The following is a 13,442-nucleotide window of genomic DNA, read 5'->3' on the forward strand; positions in this document are numbered from 1 at the left end:
CCCTGGGCCTGGCGGTAAACCACATCATCAAACATAAAAAAGTTGTTGTTTAGACAGAACTTAATCATGGCCACAATCATTTCTGAGTGGGACCATAAGGAGATGGAACGGGTCTTCAGATAGTGCCTGATTGCTTGTAGACCAAAGTCATGATTAATGCAAGTATATAGATTGCATACATCCAGGGTCACCAAGATGAAGTCAGGTTCCCAATGAATGCCATCTATAATGGTTAGGAAATGTGTAGTATCCCTAAGATAGGCTGGTAAACTGACCACAAAAGGTCTTAAATAGTGGTCAATAAAGCGCAAAGTATTTTCTAATAGGGAACCAATCGAGGAGACAATAGGTCTTCCTGGAGGATTTACTGGATCCTTATGTAGTTTTGGCAGTAAGTAAAGGATGGGAATACGGGGGAATTGGCATCTCAAGTAGTTATACTCTTCCCATTCTAATAAGCCACGTTCCCTCCAATCTACGAGCAGGTTACCATATTCCACATTTGAATTTGATATCGCATTTTTATCTGAAACATTGTAACAGATCTCATTGGTTAACTGTCTGTAACCTTCTTGTAAATATGCATGTTTATCCAATACCACAACATTACCTCCTTTATCGGACTGCCTTATAGTTATGGTCTTATCCTGTTTTAAATCTTCTAATGCCTTGATTTGTTGTTGACTCAAGTTTTTTTGATAATGAGGGAGCTTACTGTATCGTATTTTCTTTAAATCAGCTAACACCCCTCTTTCAAAAACATCAATGGCATCGCATTCAATCTGTGGTAAGAAAACTGACTTTGGTTTAAATCCACTTCCTGGATTATCATTTATGTCAATTTCCAATTCCTGAGCAATATTGGATATATCAACATGCATATTTTGTTCCTGTTGAGAAGTCAAAATATTTAACAGTTCAACATCAGCTACATTCAAGCTACTGAAACCAACCCTCTCGGTATCCGGTCCTCTGGACACACATTTCGTATCAAACCATTTTTATAGTTTAAGTTTACGAGAGAAATAGAACAAATCTATTCTAGTTTGAGCAAAATTCAAATTCAAAGTAGGACAGAAAGACAAACCTAGTCCCAGAAGGCGGCTCTCTTCCATCGATAATGTCCGTGATGAAAGATTCACTACAGTCATTTTGTCACTTGTTTGCCCCTTGTTATCATTCCCACTGGGGTTGCTGCGTCTTGTCTTCCTGCGTTGTTTGGCCTTCTTGTTCCTCTTGTTCTTCCTCTGCCTCCTCGTCCTCTCCCTCTCGGTACATTTTGTTCGTGAATAAGATTGTTCCTAATCATGGAGGCATCCTTACTTAAATGATAATAATAAAGTAAGGTAGATTTCATTGAATCTTTAATGTTACAAGATGGCCACCATTGAAATGTACAAGTAAGAGCCTTAAAAGAGTGTGTCCTTTTACTTTGTTTATTACACGTTATGAAAATAAAAAAATATTTCAATTGATACCTTCATGAAAAATCTTTCAATCAAAATGGATAAATTGGAAGAAGAGATTACAGCAAAAAAACAGCGTAAATTTCTGAGGGATTATAAGGACTATCAAGCAGGTCGGACCCTCACCTTTCATAAGAAATATGATCATTTATTTGACAAAGAAGGGAATATCCCAGATTCCAAATGCACCAAGTACCAGTAGGGATTTCACAGAAAGTGACATCTCTGACGGCAGTCTATCAGATGCACCAGTGGCAGTTCTGAATCAAGTTCAACAGAAGAAGCCGAATTTTTTAGTACAGTTTCAAATGATGAACCAAGGAAGGACAGAACAGATTCACGAACAAAATGTACCGAGAGGGAGAGGACGAGGAGGCAGAGGAAGAACAAGAGGAACAAGAAGGCCAAACAACGCAGGAAGACAAGACGCAGCAACCCCAGTGGGAATGATAACAAGGGGCAAACAAGTGACAAAATGACTGTAGTGAATCTTTCATCACGGACATTATCGATGGAAGAGAGCCGCCTTCTGGGACTAGGTTTGTCTTTCTGTCCTACTTTGAATTTGAATTTTGCTCAAACTAGAATAGATTTGTTCTATTTCTCTCGTAAACTTAAACTAAAAAAATGGTTTGATACGAAATGTGTGTCCAGAGGACCGGATACCGAGAGGGTTGGTTTCAGTAGCTTGAATGTAGCTGATGTTGAACTGTTAAATATTTTGACTTCTCAACAGGAACAAAATATGCATGTTGATATATCCAATATTGCTCAGGAATTGGAAATTGACATAAATGATAATCCAGGAAGTGGATTTAAACCAAAGTCAGTTTTCTTACCACAGATTGAATGCGATGCCATTGATGTTTTTGAAAGAGGGGTGTTAGCTGATTTAAAGAAAATACGATACAGTAAGCTCCCTCATTATCAAAAAAACTTGAGTCAACAACAAATCAAGGCATTAGAAGATTTAAAACAGGATAAGACCATAACTATAAGGCAGTCCGATAAAGGAGGTAATGTTGTGGTATTGGATAAACATGCATATTTACAAGAAGGTTACAGACAGTTAACCAATGAGATCTGTTACAATGTTTCAGATAAAAATGCGATATCAAATTCAAATGTGGAATATGGTAACCTGCTCGTAGATTGGAGGGAACGTGGCTTATTAGAATGGGAAGAGTATAACTACTTGAGATGCCAATTCCCCCGTATTCCCATCCTTTACTTACTGCCAAAACTACATAAGGATCCAGTAAATCCTCCAGGAAGACCTATTGTCTCCTCGATTGGTTCCCTATTAGAAAATACTTTGCGCTTTATTGACCACTATTTAAGACCTTTTGTGGTCAGTTTACCAGCCTATCTTAGGGATACTACACATTTCCTAACCATTATAGATGGCATTCATTGGGAACCTGACTTCATCTTGGTGACCCTGGATGTATGCAATCTATATACTTGCATTAATCATGACTTTGGTCTACAAGCAATCAGGCACTATCTTAAGACCCGTTCCATCTCCTTATGGTCCCACTCAGAAATGATTGTGGCCATGATTAAGTTCTGTCTAAACAACAACTTTTTTATGTTTGATGATGTGGTTTACCGCCAGGCCCAGGGCACAGCTATGGGAACCTGCTTCGCCCCCAGTTATGCCAATCTGGTGATGGGCTGGTGGGAGGAGCAGGTTGTGTCATCTATCCCTAATTTTGAATGCTGTGCCCTGTGGCTTAGATATATTGATGATATTTTCATCATATGGAGGGGCAATATTGAGTCAGCTAAAAAATTTATTGATAAGCTGAATGACAACCAGTTCAACATTGTCTTAACAGAAAACATAAGTACAACAGAGATCAAATTTTTGGATGTAAAAGTTGAGATCGTTAACAATTCCATTGAAACCAAACTTTTCCGCAAAACAACTGCAGGAAATAGTATTCTTAATGCTGCAAGCGCCCACCCACGGAAGCTAATATATAGCATCCCGTATGGTGAATTATTATGGGCAAAACGTAATTGTAGCTCACTCAGCCTGTTTGAAGAAGAAAAGGCTACTATGATCTGCCGCTTCAAAGAGAGAGGCTACAATACCCAAACCATCTCAGAGGCATGCAAACGGGTAGAATTGGTTACACGGACTGAGCTACTACATCCAAACAAATCTGAACCAACTTCTGAAACAATAAGATTTATCACCACCTATTCAGGTCAAGCCCAGAATGTTCGCCAAATATTAAAAAAGAACTGGCACGTGTTATTAACTGACAATAATCTTCTGAAACATCTAAGTAGTTGCCCCCAAATTACATTCCAGAAAAGTAAATCACTTCGGGATGAAATATGTTCTAATTATGTTACTAGTAAGGATGTAAAATTATGTACTAAGTGTCCTGGCTTTTGGTGCTGTAAAAAATGCAAAGCATGTAAAAATAGTTCTGATTGTAAGACACTTGCTCTTATCAAGAGTGACAGAGAATTTAAAATCAAGAAATATCTGACCTGTAATACTACATATTGCATTTATGCACTTATCTGTCCCTGTAACAAGATCTATATTGGGAGCACTATTCATTGTGCCAAGAAACGAGTGTTGGAACATGTCAGAGCTATTAGACACAACAATAGACAGTATCCGGTAGCCAGGCACTTCTTTGAATATCATTCTCAAAGGGAGGAACTATTGAAAATGGCAGTAATTGATGCAGTTCCCATTGGTGTAAGGGGAGGCAACAGACAGTTAACATTACGCCAATTGGAGTCAAGATATATCATTGACTTAGAGACTATGTCTCCTTTGGGACTGAACTCAAGTGAGGAACTGGTGGTACATTTACGGCAATAATTAAGTACTGAACATCAAGTTTCTCCTCTGTAACTGATAGCATTGTGATGTATATAGTATGATTTGAATAATGGGACTTTGATGAAAGCTGCATTTTTCTGCTTTTTAATATTTTTATACAACTCATGTTTTGTTATTATATAAATTATTTCTCTCTTTTGTACATTTTCAGATGAGGTATTTCAGATCAGGCTAATCATGTTGAAGCAAGTACAAGGGAACACAACGTTCTAATTGGGTTGCCAAGTACAATTTTGCCCACTTGGGCGTGATTTCAATGGAATCTTGCTGGTATTTTACTCATGCAATCATTTGTACTCATAACTTGGGTGTTTGCAGTAATAATAATGCTTTGATATTTTGTGATTTGCAAATCCTGGGGACAACTCAATTATTTTCAAGACGATAGTCGGTTGTGGATAATTTTAGCCCACTGGGGCTTTATTTTCTTGGTTCTCTCTACCTTACTTTATTATTATCATTTAAGTAAGGATGCCTCCATGATTAGGAACAATCTTATTATTATTGTTTTTCATTGAATCTTTAATGTTACAAGATGGCCACCATTGAAATGTACAAGTAAGAGCCTTAAAAGAGTGTGTCCTTTTACTTTGTTTATTACACGTTATGAAAATAAAAAAAGATGCTGTTTCTGCGTTAGCCACAGCGTGAGCAAGGCGAAAGCTGAAACGCGTTGCTGGTGCAGTCGGTATTATTCACTGCATTCCAAGGTGTCCTTGCGTTCTTTTGAAAACTTGAAGAACTGTGGAGTTTTATATTTCAGGGTACCGATACCCTGTGCGAGGACCGCCCTTTTTGACAGCCCCTATTTACTTATCGGGATTGGTATATATATATATATATATATATATATATATATATATATATAGTCTCAAAAAATAGTCCCAATTTGCGACTAGTATTTTTGTGCTCAGTGAAGAATTTTTACGAACCAACCTAAGTACTAATGGGTCAGTTCGTACAAATCCAGTTCGGAGTGGATCACAAAGCGACCTGTTTCATGAATATTTATGAGGTAGATAGCAAATTGTGACTCACTTCTATTGGTGGTTGGCGGTCATCACAGGGACGGTAGCCTGCTAGGGTCTGCAGACCACCATCTCTGTGATCGCCATTAATTAAAAGAAAAGCCCATTTTCGTTAAGGAAACGGTGCTGCATTAAAGAAAAAAAAATACTTTTTTAATGTTTGTTTAAGAGTACTATCAAACAAATGTTTTTCCATAAATTCACAAAGGTTAAAGGGTCCTAATAGAACCCGTCCCTTTTGCGAATGGGTTACCAGGCCAATTCGTGTGTCTTTTCAACATATTGAGATGGGATTAGGGTAGCAAAACAGTGATACATGACACACCATTTCAGTATTTAGATAGACGCCCACACGCACCACTTACAAATATTGAATCAGTATGTAGTTGCAATCACATTTAAGGAGTTGGTAGAAATGCTTTGGACATCTGGCCCATACTGTTGTCTGAGATGGGCAGAAATGAGCTCAGAAAGAAACTTAAAAAACATTTTTTTTTATAGAAACAAACATTCTTGATGCAGCAATGAAAATGGCAGACCCTAACGCGAGGGACGTGGCTGAGCCCAGAAATAGCAGGCCTCGAGAAGTCTACTCGCACACTTGCTATGGCGAGTCAGATTTCATCAGGGCGAGCTATTTTTAGGGTCTACTAGCCCGTTCTGGCGAGCTGACAAATACCAGGTGTTCTGTTCACTCACACACACAAAAAAAACTTTGACTCTCTCCAATGCACTACCCTGTCTCACTCTATACCTCTCTCAATACATACCCTCACTCTCTGACTCATCCCAAACCTCATTCTACTACTAATATAATCTCCAAAACAACCCTTTCTAGACTCTTCCCTCCTCGGCTTACCCCACACCTCAATTTGCTACTATGGAAATTGCTAATGTTGAGAGGGCCCCATCAGTTTTCATAAATCCCTCTCACCTTTATTCTAACGACTACGCAATGACGGAGGAGTTACCTAAGCTTCTCATCTCTCCCCCTCCCCCCCGTCTTCAGAATTTACGGAGCTCTTGTTAGGGGGGATTACTTCTGGGTTCCCGGTGGAGTCATGCCCTTTGAAGATCCTGAACATAGGAAGGGAAGCTATTGTCCCCCACCTTACCTTAGCACTTAATACAGCTATTCCAGAGGGGCAGTACTCCATCCCCTGGAAGACTTCAGTGGTTAAACCTTTTCTAAAAAACCTTCTCTGGATTCAGCTGAACTAAAGAATTAAATTGCCCCATCTCCCTGCTACCAGTTCCAGCCAAAATTTTGGAGACATATTTTAATTCCCACCTCAGTTCCTACTTAAGGGAGTACCAGCTGCTTGATAGCTCGCATCGCATCATGGCTTTAAAGGTGAACATAGTACGGGGAGACATTGTTAACCTCGGTATTTGACAACATTCGTCTTCAGGTTGATGCAGGACACGCCACGCTGTTGGTTCTCCTTGACCTGATCGCAGCCTTTGATACCCCATCTCCTTTGAGCATGGTGCAACGGCTCAAGGAGATAGGGACTGGGGGAATGGCCCTCAAGCCACTTACTTCCTTCCTCTGCGATCGTGCTCCGATTGTAAATTCTACTCAGCTCCTAATCATTTGGTATGTGGAGTCCCACAAGGCTCCTCTCTGAGCCCGACCCTTTTTAATATTTATGTCGCCCCACTGGCAAGGGTTGTAAGATCATTTGGATTGGAGGTACTGTCCTATGCTGACGACACGCAAATTATGGTGTCTATTTCACAGCATTAGGGAATCTGCTACGAATTTTAAAAATTGCATGCAGGCAGTCTCCTCTTGGATGGCTGAGAACTACCTTAAACTTAATAGGGAAAAAACAGAGGTCCTGATCTTTGGAAACCAACAGAACATCTGGTCTAGTGACTGGTGGCCAGATACGCTTGGTTGCTGTCCTCACCCTGTATCCTATGGTAAAAATCTAGGGGGTCATAGTGGACAACTCTCTCTCTGAGGGGGCAGATTAATAGAATGGATTCCACATGTTTTGGGATCATTAGGATTCTCAGGAAAATCTCCCATTTCCTCTCTTTTGCCTCCCGAAAGCAGGCGGTGATTGCCTTAGTGATGACCAAACTGGACTATTGTAATGCCCTCTATTTGGGCATTAAGAGCCTGGTTTGTCGTCTGCAGCTGGTGCAGAATGCAGCAGCAAGACTGGTGATGGATCTTCCAAAACATCACTCAGTCTCAGCCTCCCTGAGCAAGCTGCATTGGCTTCCTTTAAATCGAAGAATTCAGTTTAAATCACTATGTCTTACTCACAAGTCTTTTTATGGCCTAGGCCCGGATTCAATTGAAGGGCATTTCCGGAGCTATGTCCCTGCCAAGCAGCTTAGGTCAGCTAGTAAAAATCGGTTGGTAGTTCCAAGGTTTAAGAAGACTAGATGGGGAGGCAGGGCTTTTTCCATTGCCGCTGCTAAGCTATGGAACTCCCTTCCTGATGATCTCTCTGGACAACCGTTCACTCTCTTTTCCGCAAGGCTCTCAAGACCTGGCTCTTTACAGAGAAGTCAGTTTGAGCTCTTGTTTTCTCTCTGTATGACAGTCCCTCCTGCAGCACCTTGCCGCCTCTGGGCTAAGTTTGCGCTTTTGAAATCTAATATTCATTCATTCATTCATTCATTCAAACAACCCTTTCAAAATTCTTCCTTCATGTATCCCTCTTTCGGCCCCTCCCAAACCTCGATATACTACTATGATCTCCCTATTCCCTTCCTAGAGACTCTTCCCTCCATCTCTCCTTTAACTCATCCCAAACCTCATCTTACCGCGATGATCTCCCAACTAACTCTTCCTAGAGTCTTCCCTCTTCTATTCTTCCATTCTCGTATTTCCCTATACTAATCCATCACTAAACCATTTGGGTTCCGGAGTAGCATGCTACTCGCCGAAAGGCGCTTTGATGCCTCGTCAGGGGTTGTAAGCGCTATATATAAATACAATTACAAAGTGAATGCTCAATAAAGAAGCCTTTAAATCTTGTTTTTATCTTGTCACTGCTCTGCATTCAGAGACAGGGGTCAAAAGTCAGTTTGTCTTCTTACATTTACTTTTCTTTCTCCGACTGCAAAGTTAGAGGATTTTGTAAAGTGAACTCTTTTACAATCCTGCTGTGTTAAGTGTGTGAAAGGAAAGGTTGTAAGATGTCAGGCTCTTTTGTAACATAACATTTAAATAGCTAATAAGTGAACGGCACAAACAATTCAAAATATGTTTCAGTAGTTATGAAAGCACATTTTTGTAATTCAGTGTGGTGGAAAATAATATTTCTATAGGACGAAAACAAACTAGAACACATTACTTGGTGATGTGCAAATAATATTTTTGCTGAAACCCAATTTCCCAACATTGTTTATGCACTATATAGTTTTATTAGTAAAACCGCATGTTAGTGGCCATTTTAATGGGAAATGCGCTGTCTGTAAATGACAGTGCACTATCACATCAATCTTTAGTAATATAATTATTAAAAGGGAGTTTTTTAAACACGAACTGAGAAATAATCCTGACCCCGCAATGATGACAATCCGGGGTCATGTGTACCCTATATGTGTTGGCCAGATTTGTATTATACATTGAGCAAATGTTTAATCTATTAAATCGAAAAAGAGTTCTTTTTGTACAGCAGAAATGCTGAACTCGCATATTTGAAGGTGCTCTCAAATGTGATAATGATGAAAAAGGCAGCTCCGTAAATATTTGGCTAGGATCACACAATTGTAGACAGGTTTACAGGTCAAGTACATTACAGGTTAGTCGAGTAGATTATTCAAGTTAATACACCTGCAGGTCTAGTAACATTTTAATGATTTTTCGAGGCCTGAATAGGCAGGCACAAAGGACAGGCACATATCATCCACCTTTTCCACCAATGTTTTTATATTATTGCCATGTATGCCTGTTGTTTTCATTATTTTCCATCTGTTTTGTTAATAAATGTTGCTATGCATAATGTGTAAAGTGCTCCAATAACCTTGGGATCAAGTTCGCGCTATTTAAAACTAGAAAAAATAAAATAAATGCTGCTGCGAGTCAGGCGAATCCGTACTCCTGGTGAAGCACATGCTGCTCTCAGTAAAATCGTTGCAGACCTCAATGAGGCACATACTTCTCTCAATGAGATATTATAAATCCTAGTGGACATGCTACGATCAGCGAGGAACATGGACATGTTGTCCTAAGCGAGGGACATTTCTGAGCCTGGAGACGTGCAAAACTGACCGAAAGATTTTTTATTTATTGTATTTTTCTAGATTTATATAGCGTGAAATTGACCCGAGGGTATTGGAACGCTTTACAGAATAGCTTAGCAACCTTTAACAATACACAAGAAAAATAATAAAAACAATAGGCATACATGGTAATAATACACAAACCATGTTGGAACAGATGGGCAATATAGTTCAGAGGTAGCGATGGAAGGCTATTTCAGAAGTTCGGGAAGTGCACAGTTAATTTCAGATGTTCAGGCTCATTGAGGTTGATGGGGGAAGTGAATTAGGCAAGTCAGTATGCTGCTCTAAGTGAGGAGCATTAATGCCCCAAGTGAAAAACATTTTGCAGAGCTCATTAAGAAACACTCTGCTCCTGCTAAAAACCACTGCAGATTGCAGTGAGGGACGAGCTGCCTCCAAGTGTGGGACAATGCAGATCTCACTGAGAGTTATGATGCTTTCCGTAGAAAAACACTGCAGATCTCAGTGCAGGACATGCTGCTTTCTAGTGTCGGACAGTGCAGACCTTCATGAGGGCCATGATGATTCCTGGAGTTGGACAGTGCAGACCTCATTGAGAGAAATGCTGCTTGCTGTGGATGGCAGTGCAAACCTCATTGGCATACATGCTGCTTCCTGGTGTGGGACAGAGCAAACCTCATAGGCATACATGCTGCTTCCTGGTGTGGGACAGAGCAAACCTCATTGAGGGACATGATGCTCTCTGTTAAAACCACTGCAGACCTCAGTGAGGGACACACTCTTTCCTGGTGTGGGACAGTGCAGGTCTCAGTGAGGGACAGGCTGCTTCTTGGTGTGGGACAGTGCAGGCATCAGTGAGGGACAGGCTGCTTCCCGGTGTGGGGCAGTGCAGACCTCAGTGAGAGGCATGCTGCCTTCTGCTATGGGACAGTGCAGACCTCAGGGACAAGCTGCTTCCTGGTGTGGGACAGTGCAGGCCTCGGTGAGGGGCTGCTTCCTGGTGTGTGACAGTGCAGGCCTCAGTGAGGGACAGGCTGCTTTCTGCTGTGGGACAGTGCAGAACTCAGCGAGATGCATGCTGCCTCCTGCTGTGGGACAGAGCAGACTCACTGAGGGACAGAGCAGCCTCACTGAGGGACAGGCTGCCTCCTGGTGTGGGACAGTGCAAACCTCAATGAGGGACAGGCTGCTTCCTGGTGTGGGACAGAGCAAACCTCATTGAGGGACATGATGCTTTATGGTGCGGCTCGGAGCAGACCTCATTGAGAGACATGATGCTCTCTGTTAAAACCACTGCAGACCTCAGTGAGGGACACACTCTTTCCTGGTGTGGGATAGTGCAGGTCTCAGTGGGGGACAGGCTGCTTCTTGGTGTGGGACAGTGCAGGCATCAGTGAGGGACAGGCTGCTTCCCGGTGTGGGGCAGTGCAGACCTAAGTGAGGAACAGGCTTATTACTAAAGAGGGACAGTGCAGACCTCAGTGAGGGGCATGCTGCTTTCTGGTGTGGTACAGTGAAGGCTTCAGTGAAGGATGGGCTGCTTCCTGGTAAGGGACAGTGCAGACCTCAGTGCGGAACAGGCTTATTCCTAAAGTGGGACAGTGGAGACCTCAGTGAGGGGCATGCTGCTTCCTGGTGTGGGACAGTGCGGGCCTCAATGAGGGACAGGCTGCTTCCTGCTGTGGGACAGTGCAGACCTCAGTGAGAGGCAATCTGCTTCCTGCTGTGCGGCAGTGCAGACCCCAGTGAGAGGCATGCTGCCTCCTGCTGTGGGAAAGTGCAGGCCTCAGTGAGGGACAGGCTGCTTCCTGCTGTGGGACAGTGCAGACCTTAGTAAGAGGCATGCTGCCTCCTGCTGTGGGACAGTGCAGACCTCAGTGAGGGACAGGTTGATTCCTGGTGTGCGACAGTGCAAAACACAGTGAGGGACAGGCTTATTCCTAAAGTGGGACAGTGCAGACCTCAGTGAGGGGCATGCTGCTTCCTGGTGTGGGACAGAGCAGACCTCAGTGAGAGGCATGTTGCCTTCTGCTATGAAACAGTGCAGACCTCAGGGACAAGCTGCTTCCAGGTGTGGGACAGTGCAGGCCTCGGTGAGGGGCTGCTTCCTGGTGTGTGACAGTGCAGGCCTCAGTGAGGGACAGGCTGCTTTCTGCTGTGGGACAGTGCAGAACTCAGCGAGAGGCATGCTGCCTCCTGCTGTGGGACAGAGCAGACTCACTGAGGGACAGAGCAGCCTCACTGAGGGACAGAGCAGCCTCCTGGTGTGAGACAGTGCAAACCTCAATGAGGGGCAGGCTGCTTCCTGGAGAGAGATCGTGCAAACCTCAGTGAGGACCAGGCTGCCTCCTGCTGTGGGACAGAGCAGACCTCAGTGAGGGACAGGCAGCTTCCTGGTGTGAGACCGTGCAAACCTCAATGAGGGACAGGCTGCTTCCTGGTGTGAGACAGTTCAAACCTCAATGAGGGGCAGGCTGCTTCCTGGAGAGAGACCGTGCAAACCTCAGTGAGGACCAGGCTGCCTCCTGCTGTGGGACAGAGCAGACCTCAGTGAGGGACAGGCAGCTTCCTGGTGTGAGACCGTGCAAACCTCAATGAGGGACAGGCTGCTTCCTGGTGTGAGACAGTGCAAACCTCAATGAGGAACAGGCTGTCTCCTGCTGTGGGACAGAGCAGACCTCAATGAGGGACAGGCTGCTTCCTGGTGTGGGACAGTGCAAACCTCAATGAGGGACAGGCTGCTTCCTGGTGTGAGACCGTGCAAACCTCAGTTAGGAACAGGCTGCCTCCTGCTGTGGGACAGAGCAGACCTCAATGAGGGACAGGCTGCTTCCTGGTGTGGGACAGTGCAAACCTCAATGAGGGACAGGCTGCCTCCTGCTGTGGGACAGAGCAGACCTCGGTGAGGGACGGGGTACCTCTTGATGTGGGACAGAGCAGACCCACTAAGAGACCTACGGGCAAAAGTGACAGACTGGTAGTAATTCACCGAGGAAACATTGCAGACCAGTGACAGACACGGCACTCTCAGCAGGTGACACTGCAGACCCTCGAGGTGATGGACACTGCTGGGGACAAAGATGGGACAGCTTGCGGCACCAACAAGAGCCCCCAGCCCACTCTGAGGGGCGAGATGCACTTAGTGCTGGGGTGCTGCTGACCCCACTGTACAATCTGCTGACAGACCCCAGCACCCCGCCCTCCATGCACCAAACTACAGTCACCTGGTTCTACTTCTTCAGGACCTCGCGCTCCGGGGTTGTTTAGCCCCTCACTGCTCTTCGAACAGTCTCCAAGCAACGGCTGCCACGAGCAGGATATAGACATAGAAGTAGGACAGAGCGCGGTGATCCACCTTAGACTCAATGCATCCATGGAGACAGAGGAAGGACTAACATTACTGTAACCACGGACATTGAGGAAGGACAAATACAGCCCAGAGAGGTAAGAAGGATGCAGTACAGTGACCAACAAGATAGAAAACTTTCTTCTTTCAGTATAATTAAGGAAGTATAAATAAAGTGTTTCGTGATTTGTTTGATGAATGTTTGTTTCTGTAATTTTTATGTATTGTTTTGTGGTTCACATCATCAAAATTGCTTAGCTGGGGTCCCCGCTTCCAATAATGAGTCAGTGCGTATCCCTGGATTCCAGTAAAGATTAAATGGGGGTCCCCAGGTTCCAGTAATAATTCAAAATTTGCAAACATTCGTGACAAGAATTGTCAATTCTACAGCAGGAGCGGAGGCGAGGATTATGCATTACTTTCCTCACTTTCAATAAACAGCAAGTTAAAAGACACAATATAAAAAACAAAAGACCACAACTCCCATGAAGCTCGGGAGTAACCGTGGCAACCAG

At 43.5% G+C, this 13,442-nt stretch overlaps 1 protein-coding gene across 4 annotated transcripts in view; it reads right to left on the bottom strand.

The window, feature by feature from the left end:
* LOC146771112 (coiled-coil alpha-helical rod protein 1-like) overlaps positions 1 to 12,937 on the bottom strand; it is a 186,337-nt gene extending 173,400 nt beyond the window's left edge. For all 4 annotated transcript variants that reach the window (XM_085640341.1, XM_085640343.1, XM_085640342.1 and 1 more), the window contains exon 1: positions 12,806 to 12,937. The gene's annotated coding sequence lies outside the window, so the exon portion shown is untranslated. The remainder of the gene's footprint in view (positions 1 to 12,805) is intronic.
* Between the last annotated feature and the right edge of the window lie 505 nt (positions 12,938 to 13,442).

The sequence above is a fragment of the Triturus cristatus genome, unplaced genomic scaffold (genome assembly GCF_964204655.1).
Source record: "Triturus cristatus unplaced genomic scaffold, aTriCri1.1 SCAFFOLD_189, whole genome shotgun sequence".
Classification (NCBI taxonomy): domain Eukaryota; kingdom Metazoa; phylum Chordata; class Amphibia; order Caudata; family Salamandridae; genus Triturus; species Triturus cristatus.